Source organism: Crocuta crocuta, unplaced genomic scaffold (assembly GCF_008692635.1).
Source record: "Crocuta crocuta isolate KB4526 unplaced genomic scaffold, BGI_CrCroc_1.0 scaffold140, whole genome shotgun sequence".
NCBI lineage: Eukaryota > Metazoa > Chordata > Mammalia > Carnivora > Hyaenidae > Crocuta > Crocuta crocuta.
The window spans coordinates 7,572,840-7,585,601 of NW_027527775.1; the positions used below are offsets into that span (position 1 = coordinate 7,572,840).

At 41.5% G+C, this 12,762-nt stretch overlaps 1 protein-coding gene across 1 annotated transcript in view; it reads right to left on the reverse strand.

Moving 5' to 3' along the window:
- The window catches only part of MFHAS1 (multifunctional ROCO family signaling regulator 1), a 126,316-nt gene that overhangs the window by 96,604 nt on the left and 16,950 nt on the right, over positions 1-12,762 (reverse strand). The gene's annotated exons all lie outside the window — the stretch shown is intronic.

Here is a 12,762-nt window from a genome sequence, read left to right on the forward strand (position 1 = left end):
GAGGGGCATGGAAGGGGGGAAGCAAAGCAAGGGCTTTTTCACGTAGGATGGTCCATTTATGCCCACAACGACCCCGTGAAACAAATCCCATATCCCCATTCTACAGTATTTTTACTGCTGGTTCAAGAAAATGGCAAGCTGTTTCAGGCAAAATTCACAGCCCAGTGCTCAGTCTTAAGGCTTATTTGTCCTCTGTGAGGGCGTTATGTGAGGTATGTGAGATCATATCTACGCTAAGTAATTAATTTCTTCAGAATTTACCCAAACCTCGGGGCGCCTGGGTGGCTCAGTTGGTTAAGCGTCGGGCTTGGACTCAGGTCATGATTTCAGGGCTGTGGGTTGCAGCCATAATGGGGCTCTGGGCTGACAGCTTGGGGCCTGGAGCCTGCTTGGGATTCTGTGTCTTCCTCCCCCATTCAGGCTCTGTCAGTCTCTCAAAAAATAAATAAACATTAAAAAGAAAAGAATTTACCAAAACCTCAAAACCCATTAGGTAACTGGATATCACTTCCATCACTGCCTCTGAATTGGTTAATAATGAAGCAAATAGTTTTCAGAGACATAAGACTAAATATGATTGGTTAAATGCACCACTTAGCACACTAATTGCTCTCTCTTCACATGAGGTTGCCATCATTTGGGGACCCATATTTGGTGCAGTTATCTAAGTAGTAATAGTTTGTCTCTTCAAAGAGAGCTACTGAACATCTCAGTCTGGAAATTTGCCCCAGGGATGGTTATCAAGCATGGGTCCTACGTCTTGTAAGTGGCTCCTGGGGCCAGGCCTCTCCCACACCGCAGGTGAAATGTGGGTAGTCAGCAGGGAGAGCTGAGCTGTGTTCTGAAGAAACTTCCCGGGAGATCACATTGCTCAAGGCTTCCCCCAGCCTCCCAACCTAAGAAACACTCTAGATTACCTGAACTGACCTTCTCCCCGCTGCCCCGCAGAGTAAACAGGTCCTCAATAAGCAACTTCTCAATCAGCCAACCAGGTAAAGGGCAGAGCCCAGTTTACTAACTCCCCATGTGGGTTATTCCCATGGTGCATCATCTTCATGGTGTTCTTAAGACCCTAAATTCTCCACCGTTAGCTCCTTCCAACCCATATGTGAAGCTCAGGCTCAGGAAGGAGATTGGAGAAGGCATCAGCTCCTTCCCTCACTTTCAGTGGCTAACCTGAAGTCCTAAAGTGGTTTGGATTAGATCTAAATGACTTGTGCTGAACTGTTTCCCCATTATATTTTTTAATGTTTATTTATTTTTGAGAGAGAGAGAGACTCTGTGTGTGTGTGTGTGTGTGTGTGTGTGTGTGTGTGTGTGTGGTCGGAGGAGGGACAGAGAGAGAGGGAGACACAAAATCCAAAGCAGACTCCAGGCTCTGAGCTGTCAGCAGAGAGCCCACTGCAGGGCTTGAACTCATGAACCATGAGATCATGACCTAAGCCGAAGGCAGCCGCTTAACTGACTGAGCCACCCAGGGGCCCCCAAACTGTCCCCCTTTAGAAGCCATCAGAAAATTATACTTCCATTTTAAATGTCTTTGAAAACAGTGCTCTCCTTTGTCAGGAGGTAATCTGTGATTTTCTTTATCTGATAATGAGAGCTGATAGGACTAGAGAATGACCTGTTTGGGACCTCTCAGCCCTCGCTGCAACACTCATGCCTGGGGGTGAATGCTTATCAGAAACAATTCTTTCTGAGCCCCTTCACCTGCTCTGTGTTATTGCAGTCAGTCATGTAGGAAGCCTTGTAATGTCCAGTTCAAGACTCTTTGAGAGTCATTATGCTAAAAACTAAAAAGTCAAATCAGAAGAATACAATGATAAAATAAAACTCCAGGAAGGTAAATTGTGTCCTGTATGGCTCTTAAATCCAGGCAAGAAAAACCCTGCCCTGGGCACCCAACCTCGCCACATCTGGTCCTCCTTAGCCACACACACCCCGCTTGTGGAAAAGTTCCTGATGGGCCAGTGAGGAAGGTGGAATGCTCCTTCAACCTTCCAGAACACTTTTGGTATGAAAACCCCTCAATTCCGGGGGCAAACACTGGGGAAGGTGGAGGCAGTCCTTTACAGTCATTCAGGAGTTGTTTCTGTGTACATACCTGACCTCCGTCCGTGTGTGCCAGTCCCCTCCCTGTGTGGGATGGAGCCCAGGTTAGGATGAGAGGGGGCGTGGATATGCCACATTTGTTAGCCGAATGTAGCACATTTAGATACTTAGGCATATAGAATATGGACCTCTGTTTATTGTTCTGCCCCAGGCTCTGCAAATGTTAGTGCTGGCCCTGCACATTAGGGTTTTCCTGAAAGCAAAAAGCAATCACCTCAGTTTGGAGAAGAGGGATCCTGATTATTCAAAATGTTCTTGCCTTGGATGTTTAGTGTCATAGACCTAATCTATAAACTTTGCAAATATTTTAATTTACGCTATTTTTCTTACTCTGAGACTATTTTCATTTTCACTGCTGCCATCTGATGGCAATGGCATTCTACACATATGGGCTCCCTCCTGGAGGACAGCCTCTCCTGAGGCACCCGCTGTTTCTGGAGAATGGGAGCGCACATTTGAGGAGGCTGCATCTTAAGCAAGGAAGACATGGCTGTCAGTAATGGGGTAAGTGGCCCTGGTGGCAGGGTTACTCTGGTCTCACCCTTTGCTAAGACTAGCCACAAGCTCCAAATAAGCCTTCATCTTGGATTTCTTTCACTCTGTCTTCAACACACTCAACTTTCCTCCATCTTGCCGAATTTTCCTCTTGACCTTGCTAACTGCTAGCTATTATCTCATTGCTTTACTTCTTCTCCCCGTCATATATCTTACATAAGTAGTCTGGGGCCAGTGGTCAGGCTCCTCTCCACGGGTCCCCTCCTTGGGCCTGGCCATCTGGCTTCCATCCCCCTCAGGCCAGCAGCACCACTCCCAAAGGTGAGCTCACCCTTCTTCCTTGGCTTCCCATTGTGACTAAGTTTCAGCAACTCCATTTTGGAAACGTTCTCCCTCCTTGGCCCGGAGGATATTTGGCGTCACGTTAAGTTTTGGGTTTTCAAAAAGAGCCTTACAAAGGCTAATTATTTCCTTATAGGAATCAGGTTTGCCAGTAGGCTAAGGCTGTGCAATGAACCACTGCTGCAACTACATGGACAAACCGGCTAGAACTCACCTCGATATGGATAGCTTCTTATGAAAATATTTAGTCATTATGCTCTTCCTGTTTACGTTACTCTATTTATATTAAGAATACTGGGGTGCTTGGGTGGCTCAGTCAGTTGCGTGTCTGACTTCAGCTCGGGTCATGAGGATCTCACAATTCATGGATTCGAGCCCTCTGTCGGGCTCTGTGCTGAGAGCTCAGAGCCTGGAGGCTGCTTCAGATTCTGTGTCTCCCTCCCACTCTCTACCCCTCCCCCACGCATGCTCGCGCGTGCTCACGCGCTCTCTCTCTCTCTCTCTCAAAAATAAGCATCACAAAAATTTTTTAATGCTTAATTTGGGGACATCTGACTGGCCCAGTTGGAGGAGCAAACGCATCTCAATGTCAGGGTCATGAGTTCGAGCCCCACTTTGGGCATAAAGATTACTTAACAATAATTTTAAAAATCTTTAAAAAATGCTTAATTTGGAAAATCATGTAAGTACCTTTTTCCACAGAATTTTAATGTTATCCGACACAGCTTAATCAAGCCTCTCTTCTAGGATAACCAAATGTCCCCATGTGCCCAAGATGAGGGGGTTTCCCAGGGTAGGAGGTATCCTGCACCTAAAACCAGGGTGTTCCTGGGAAACTAGCACAGTTAGCAAACACACTTGGTCTTTCCAAAGAGCCCTTTTTCTTGCTTTCTCCTTACTGTTCAGGCATTGAGAAAGCTCAGCTTCCCAGAAATGCATCACTTTAGTGGCTTCAGCTACCTTAAACTTTCAAAACAGTTCCAATTTCAGGACATTCGTGGACTTGAGGTTTGAACTGGCTTTGGAGGATGGAAACTGGCTGTGTAGATTACCTAGAGGTACAGCATTTCATGAGAAATTTACTTTTCTCCGCAGAGTCTGGAGAGGCCGAGTATATGCTGCCTTTATCGTGATAAGCAGGAAGGGCTTCCCACATTCTCCTTTCTTCTAATCTTAGGTCCAGCTAATATTTTGTTTTAAAAAATAATAGCAACAAAATTGCTCCTTTGTACCTGGCTAAAGGTAAATAAGAGAAAATCTCACCTCCATGATTTTAATCAAGCCATACCCTTCTTGGTTTGGTTTTGCTGGAGACAGAAGTGGAGGATATCCAGAGAAAAACAGAGAGGCAAAGAAGGTTTTAGGCTTGTGGTGAAAAAGAGGATTAGAAATAAAGCCTTAAGGGGGCGCCCGGTTGGCTCCGTTGATGCATCTTAAGATTGTAAATTCAAACCCCATGTTGGGTGTAGAGATTATGTAAAAATAAAATCTTTAAAAAAAAAAGAAAGAAAGCCTTAAGAATCGACATTGGACAGTTTAACCACAGAGCATCTTGGAAGTCATGTCACCTCTTTGGTATGTCAAAGAATAATCACTCATAATAGAAACTAATATGTATTAAAGATTGTCTATGTGCTCAGACACTGTGCTGTAAGCTCTTTGTGCAAGGTTTCACTTAATCTTCACAAGCACCTTGTTCACTTTTCCCCTCATTTTACAGATAGAGAAAAATGAAGGCAGAGCTATCGAGTGGCAGAATCCAGACTCCAAAAGGGGCAGAATCCAAAACTCATGTTTTAATCACAGTGCTATTTCTTGGGGAGAGAAATGAGTCTTGTCCACTGTCAGCAGACTGTGGATGTTAAGCTATAAGAAGTGGTACCAGCTGGGGAAATTGAACTTTGCTCTTACAGCACTGAAGAACGCCATATTGGACAACCGAAATCTCTAAACAAACACTATCACCGAACTATAAGAAATGGGTTTAACATCTATTCTTAAATGTTACAGCAGGAAACGAAATGTCTCTGCCATTTGTAAATAATGTGTTTGACTTGTTTGTCTATTTGGAGAGAAAGGATTTAATACAAGTGTCCATAATACTATGGAAGGCATTTCAGATTGTGTCTTCTGGGAAGAGCATTAAGGGGAAAAAAAATGAGAAAGGTAGAAAACTAAATTATCAAGCTAAGATTAAGTACGAAGAATCTGACATCTTTTGTTTAGGGGGGAAATAAACTTCAACTTTTCTTACTCCTCTTTGGACTTCACCATCTGATTTGAATGTAAGCCAGTTTAAATCAGCATTGGCTAAGAAGTCTGAGTGGTCACTTAACTACCAACAGAGCATTAAAAAAATGTGTTCAAGACACTGACTCCCCCGGAGAGCAAAGACAAAATTGTACCAATATGTCTGTTGTTTTTTCTTTCCCCTGCTCTACGGAAAACAAATTTATCTTGGAACGGGTAGCATTCAATTCAACATTGGATCTCTTTGTGTTTCCAGGTCAAGCAGGACCACATATGCTCCCTACTGAGGAAAATAAACTGCAGTGTATTTTTAGCATCCGTTGGAAGTACTTTCAGCTGAAGACAGTCTGCAGGATCCAGACTATTTCAAAGGCTGAAGGGTTGGCCACAATGCCACCTAGAATTCTAGAACTTGCCCTGGGGCTCTGGAAGTAGCAGGGTCCCTGAGCCCCCACCCCATCCCTCATCATTCTCAGCCCCAATCCTGTTGCAAACATCCTCTTTTGGGGGAAAAAAAGAGAGAGAGAGAGAGAGAGAGAGATGGCAAATTATTCCAGACAAAGATAAATGAGTAACATCTGTGAAATAGTTATGGAAAATGGCACTAACTATAGCACACTTGGCACTTGGAGGAGGAAATAAGGAGGATGGAGAGCAGAGAGGATGCCCCCCCCCACCCCTTTTGTGCCTAATGCTGAAGGTGAACCGTAAACAGGGAGCCACTATATGGTGCATCTTTGTGAAAAAGGTAGACCAAGGCACTGCTCCAGCAGACCCCGGATGGTGAGAGGCAGTCAGATGGTTTCGGGTTCTGCCCCCTCCCTTAAAGGAGGTGTGTGCCCCAGCTGTGCAGGCCTGGCAGTACAGCTTTGGTTACTAGCCTGAAATGTAGTAAGTTTGTTCATGGGATTTAGTGACAGTAAGACAGAAGGTTTCAGACTTTGCTTCCATCTGCACAGATTTGAAAAATATTTTTCATTTTTTAAAATTTATTTTGACAGAGAGAGAGAGAGCAGGAGAGGGGCAGAGAAAGACAAACACACACACACACACACAGAGAGAGAGAGAGAGAGAGAGAGAGAGAGAGAATCTCAAGCAGGCTCCATGATGGAGCCTGACTCGAGGCTTGATATCAGGAACGGCGAGATCATGAAGTCAGATCAAGAGTCGGATGATTAACCAACTGAGCCACCCTGGTGCCCCTCTGAAAAATACTTTTCATTTTTAAGTATTTTCATTTAATTTCACTTTTGAATTTAGTTAACTGCTAGTTTTTAAATAAATGACACAGGAATATTGCATCCTCCTTGTGAAACTGTATTTCTAAGATGAAAAGTCTCTGCTGATATATATCTACAGTGACACAGAACACATATCATAAAGCCCAGCATACCATCAAACATACAAGGTCTTGGGGTACCAGGGTGGCTCAGTCTGTTCAGCATCTGACTCTTGATTCCCACGCTGACAGCGCAGAGCCTGCATGGGATTCTCTTTCTCTCCCTCTCTCTCTCCCCTTCTCCCCTGCTCACATGCACCATCTCTCTCTCTCAAAAAAAATTAACATTAAAAGAAAATGCAAAGTCTTCCCATAGAACTACAGTCTTGACTATTATTATAATAAAGCCATGAATTTATCAAAAGATAGGGAAGCCAAAGTTACCATTTATGTTCTTCCTGATAGTTTATTACTCGTGTAGGAAAAAAGGAGTTTCTCTTTCCTCTTCTGTAATACAGAACAATAAAACCTGAATCTCTACCTAACCTATTTCATCCTATGAAATGGTGAAATGCCTTGGACCAATGCCATGTAAATATCAGGAACTACGGAGTGTTGAAATATGAGCATCAGAGTTGGCCGTGGCTTCATTATTCATCCAATAAATATTTCCATAAGGCTCCATGCAGGGCACCTGAATACAAGCTAACTGAAGAAGCTGTCTCTCTCTGTTGTCTTCATCAGGGTGGAAAACTCCAGTATTGTCTACTCTTGATTAAGACAGTCTTCAAAAGCGTGGTCCTCTGATAAGTTAAAAATACTGTCCTTTTCAAAATTCTCAGCACAGATTTGAGGGAAGTCTAGCAGAATCCGGAGTTTTGTTCCTTTGTTCCGGAACTCCAGTAGCTCTTCAGACGTTAAAGAACAATCTGAGGAAGCTTTTCCCTTCCTCTGTAAGACATAATTCTGTTTGATGGTCTTTGTGGTTCTGGAACACAATTATATTGACATTTAATTAACATTTTCAAAACTAAGAGGATGAAGTTTATGCATGAGGAATTTCAGTTTTGTTCTAGCACAGAATATTCCATTTATTATTCTTTTTTTTTCACAATGGCTTTTTAAAATAAGCCTTTTAAAACAAGTTTAAGGTGATGCACAAATTAAATAAAAATTTTCCCCGAGAATAACTGGAAAACAATTATGAGAGCTTTATCCTAGGAGTTTAAGTTTGTAAGGGAGGAAAAATAATTTTCCGTGTTTCCTCCTGAGTTCTTGGCCAAGGCCTCTGTGTATAATAAAGGATAGATTAACAAGAGAAAAACAAACAGAAGCTATGAATATGTATACTTCATGTATAAACAGGAGATACCCAGAAGAAAGCGAGTAATTCAAAGCAGTGGCTGACAACTATGGCTCATATGGCGTCTTTAGCTGAAGGCAGAAGAAGGATGTGGGGAACACTGGCAAGGGGCGGTGAGATTGATATGCACATTTAAATCAGTGCCTTCCCCATTGATGAGGGTCTAAAGTTGTCCCCCCCACCCCACCCCACCCCCGCGGGATTAACCTTTGCCCTGCCTGGTGGAGAGGGATACCTTTATCAACTTCTGTCCTGCTTTTAGACAAGATACAAGCTTTTCTTGTATCCGCTCTTCAGTTGCCTTCAGCTCAAAATAATCCTTATGTTCAAGTGCCGTGTTCTGGGGCGCAAAGTCTGCTACCCCTCAGGACTGAGAGAAGAAAGTTAGTCTTTCTGTGGGCCCAGATGGTAAGCTGGAAACCAGGAGCAGCTGGGTCTAGACTATCAGAGGAGCGCAGGAAGAGAGGAAAGCCAGTCCATCATGAAAGGAAAAGGCAGCCATGAAATGATAGCAGATATGAGAGAGAGCACAATGTCTTGAATTGCCAACAACATTTTGGTTTCTTGCCTGGGACTGATGAAGCTTGGCTACATTCCCTGCCCTAAAGACTTACAATAAATCCCCTGCTTTTGCTAGAGTACCTTGAATTGGTTTCCTTTTGAAACCAGGAGAATCTTAGCATAGAAATTTGTATCTGAAAGCAAGTTTGCAAGTTACAGACCATTAAAGAAAAGGGATATGTCGAAGCAGACAGGGTGAGAAGTGAATAGTCCTGGGAACAAAGGGAGAATATGTGAAAGTGTGTTCGCTTCTTTCAGCCTTCAGAGAAAGTGCAATGAGAGCAAGAAGGAGATAGGCTTCCGGCCAAGGTTGCCTAGAGAAAAGCAGAATAAGAACATAATCATGAACTAGAAGCCTTTCTGACTGTAGCCAGCCATGTAAGATAGTTCAAAGTCAGTCTCAACAGCATTTAAAAAGACAACATATGGATCAATACAACGAGATTCTGTGTTAGGACTGCTTTTGAAACTACGATTCATGGGTTTATTGAGAAAATGCATAATCCTAGCAATGAGAATGGAAGTATCTTTGGGAAACCAGAGGTGCTGAGGACTTTAATTCCAAAACTTCAGCCTCCACTCAGAAAACCCCCCATATGTGTCCCCTGAGCTGAAATCAATAGCTGGACATTTAACCGACTGAGGCACTCGAGGCATCTCAAAAAATAGTTTAATCTCAACTGTAATCAAAGTAATAAAAATTAAAATAGGAGACCACATTTAGCCTACCNTAAGTTACATACATCACTGTGTGAGCTTAAAGTATACAACAAAATGGTTTGACTTATGTGTATTATGACTACCACCGTAAGTTTAGTTAATACCCATGATTGCATACAAATACAATAAAAAGTGAAAAAAGCAAAACAGTGAACAAACAATGTAAATAAAAGAATAAGGAAACAGAGCACTCTCAGTTTGAATCATGGCTAGGAGTACATTGGCACAACTTTAATAATGAGCAGCAAAGCCCTAAAGAAATATTCTACTCCCTTAGAATTGTTCTAAAGAAGTAGAGATGGATCCAAAGATCCACATGCAATAGTATTAAGTGGAGAAAATTGGAAACATTCTGGATTTTCAGTAATAGAGTAATGACTAAATAAATCCTGGCATGTCTATAGCATAGAATCTAGGTAGCCATTAGAAATTGTTTTCCAAAAAAGTGTAATGACTTTAAAAATACCTATGTTGTTACATTTGTTGAAAATATCATGATATAGTTCTTCATATAAAGCAGGACCTGACTTTGATGTAAAGAGATATGTACATACCCACATATATATGTGTATTGTGAATGCAAATGCACATTAATAGAAAAAAAAAACCTGAAAATATATGCATCAGATTGTCAGTAGCTGTTTTCTCTGCTTGGTGGAATTACAACAATTTTATTTTCTTCCTTTTTTGTTTTCCAAATTTTCTATAATAGATCTTATCTTTACCACTAGATTAAGTTCTGTCTTAAAAGAAAGGCGTTCAGGGGTGCCTGTGTGGCTCAGTTAGTCGAGTGTCTGGCTCTTGATTTCAGCTCAGGTCATGATCTTGGGGTCGGGAGATCCAGCCAAGTCAGGCTCTGTGTTGGGCATGGAGCCTGCTTAGATTCTCTCTCTCTTTCTCTCTCTCTGTCTCTCTTCCCCCTCCCCCTTCCTCCCTCTGCCTTGTGGTCCACTCACACACACACTCTCTCTCTCTAAAATAAGTAAATAAATAATAAAAAATAAATAAAAGAACATCATGCAAAAAAGTACATATACTTTGCTTAAGCAATTAGAAAAAGCACTCCTTGTGTTTAATGTTATATTTCTGTATTTCAATTTATGATTTATTTGAGAGCAAATACATTCACAAGGAAATCCCTCTCTTACCTGAAATATCAATCTAAGCTTCCTTCTTCACCTTAACAGCAACTGTTATCCAACATGTATCATTTCTCTATGTTAACTGCATGAGATTCTTAAAAACTAAGCATTTTAAAAGACATTTCAACAACATCAGGACTATGGTTGCCTAGGATTACAATACAAAACACTTCCAGAACTCTCACTTCCAGCTACAAAAGATATTTGAAACACATGAAGTTCTGAAAATGCTGCCTGTGCTTAGCTTTAATCCTGGGAGAGTTTTCTGCCCTCCCCCCCTTTGCTGACACCACATTTCTCCAGCCCCTCCTCCCTGGTCTGTTGGGCTGGTGTTTGACGAAGTAGGCGAACACATACAGGCAGCAATGTCAGGACAGCTGGGTAGCTTAGTACGTTAAGCATAAGTCTCTTGACCTCAGCTCAGCCATTGATCTCAGTCAGGGTCCTGAGTTCAGGCCCTACATTGGGCTATTTAAAANTGAGAGAATCCAGGCTTCTGTAGCCGACCCTAGTTTGCCTTCACCCAGCATTTGAATGGAGGCCAGTGCTTAATGTCTTGTCCATGTTAACACCAATACGCTACCTGAAGACCCCACAGATGAGAATTGGACGCACTGTCAGAGACTGAGTGGGGACATTTGGGCCACTGGGACCTCTCATATCAATCACTTTACGTGAACTCTTGCTTAGACATTTCATAACCAAGTGATAGCAAATATCGCTTTGCAACTAGAGTGTACTCTCTACCCTATCTCACTCTATAACTGTAGATGGGCCACGTAGCCACAATTACTCTCAATTCCACTAACCGCAAAGGGAAGGAGTTGAATTACTCAAATGCTTAATTGGGGCATCAGATGGTCTATAAACATGTGAAATTATAAACAAAATGATATGCATTTTTTGAGAGAGAAGATACATAGTTTTTATCAGATCCTCAATCAAGAATCCAAAGTGGATTATGGCCCCCTGAGTTATATAATCTTTAAATTCCATTTGATGTTAATATTCTATGGTTTTCCATTTAGGCATATTTTGGATAGTACTTTTACTTAATGTTATTATGGAACTAGTGATTGGAGAACCCTATTTTATATTCTGTTCAGTTTACTCACACTTAAGTTTGTGAATACTATTATGTCTTCCAATTATAATATTGGAATGTGAAGTAACTACTATTATTTACTCTCTCATTTATATGCAGTTTTGCTACAGGAGAGATTTGTTTATGTATGCAGATCTGCAAAATGCTAAAAACTTATTAAAATGGTTCACCAATTATATTTCACATCAATGATGGAAATTTTGCAGTTATGTGAAATTGGACCCAATTTGCTAGTTTAGTTGAGCTAATCAAAATATTTTAACAATTGAGCACTGGGTGACAATAAACTATAAAAGAAAATAATAAAAAATAAAAAATAAAACATTTTAACACTAATATATGTTAAGAGCAATTTTACATATATGATCCTGACATTAACCTTGATAGAATATTTTTAAAGAATAGGTTGGAAAAAAGTCAGGAGAAGTCATAGAACTGTAATCCCCAGACCTTAACCCCATCAATATATCATTAACTTTAATGAATTTGGATTCTTCAGATTTTCATTTCCTGCCTGACATCCGTAACGCAAAATATCTATTCACGTCCATCTAGTTGACATGACCTATTCTTTCAAGAGACCACATGGAAAGTGCCTTGATGATACAGATGACGGGAATGTTGTTTCCCTATAAGCCAACTTTCAAATGTACTGGGAAATTCGGTCTGGGAACAAATACTCGCAAGCATCTTTGCCAGAAGTGTTGAATCAACATGCCAGAACATGGTTCTCTTTCCTGACCTGCCAAATGGGGCACACACAGCCAGCCTTGCGGCTTCCGGACTCCCGACAGTGATGTCTCATCATGTGATAGATATCACATCCACTAAACCAAAAACTTGCCCGGCTCCGCAAGTGCAGAGAGCAGTTGGCTTTTCTTTCCAAAGAGGTTAACTTTGGATTGGCAAAACTTCCATGAGGGTCTAACTTCGATTCTTAGATCCCTCAGCTCTTTGGGTTTTGAAACATATCACTGCCCCGTGTTTTCTGAGCAGCTTTGTCCCCAAAGAATTCAGTGATTTTGCAAAATAAAGACCGAAATAATACCATTAAGAAGAATTATGAGACAACTGAATAAACAAAATGTGGGTTATGCATACAATGAAATATTGTTCAGCCTTAAAAAGGAAGGAAATCCTGACACACGCTACACCATGGATATTATGGTCAGTGAAATAGGCCAGTTACAGGGACAGCTACGGCATGATTCTACTTCTGTGAGGGATCTGGGGTAGTCAGATTCAGAGAGACAGGAAGCAAAGTGGTGGCTGTCATACTCCTGGGGAAGAAGAGTGGGAGGAACTAGGGGGTTATGGTTTAATAAATATGAAATTTCTCTTTAGGAAAATGAAGACATTCTGCACATGGTTGCACTGTAATGTGAATTTTCCACTTCTTTTCTTTTTAATGTTTTATTTATTTCTGAGAGAGAGAGAGAGAGAGATCAGGGAA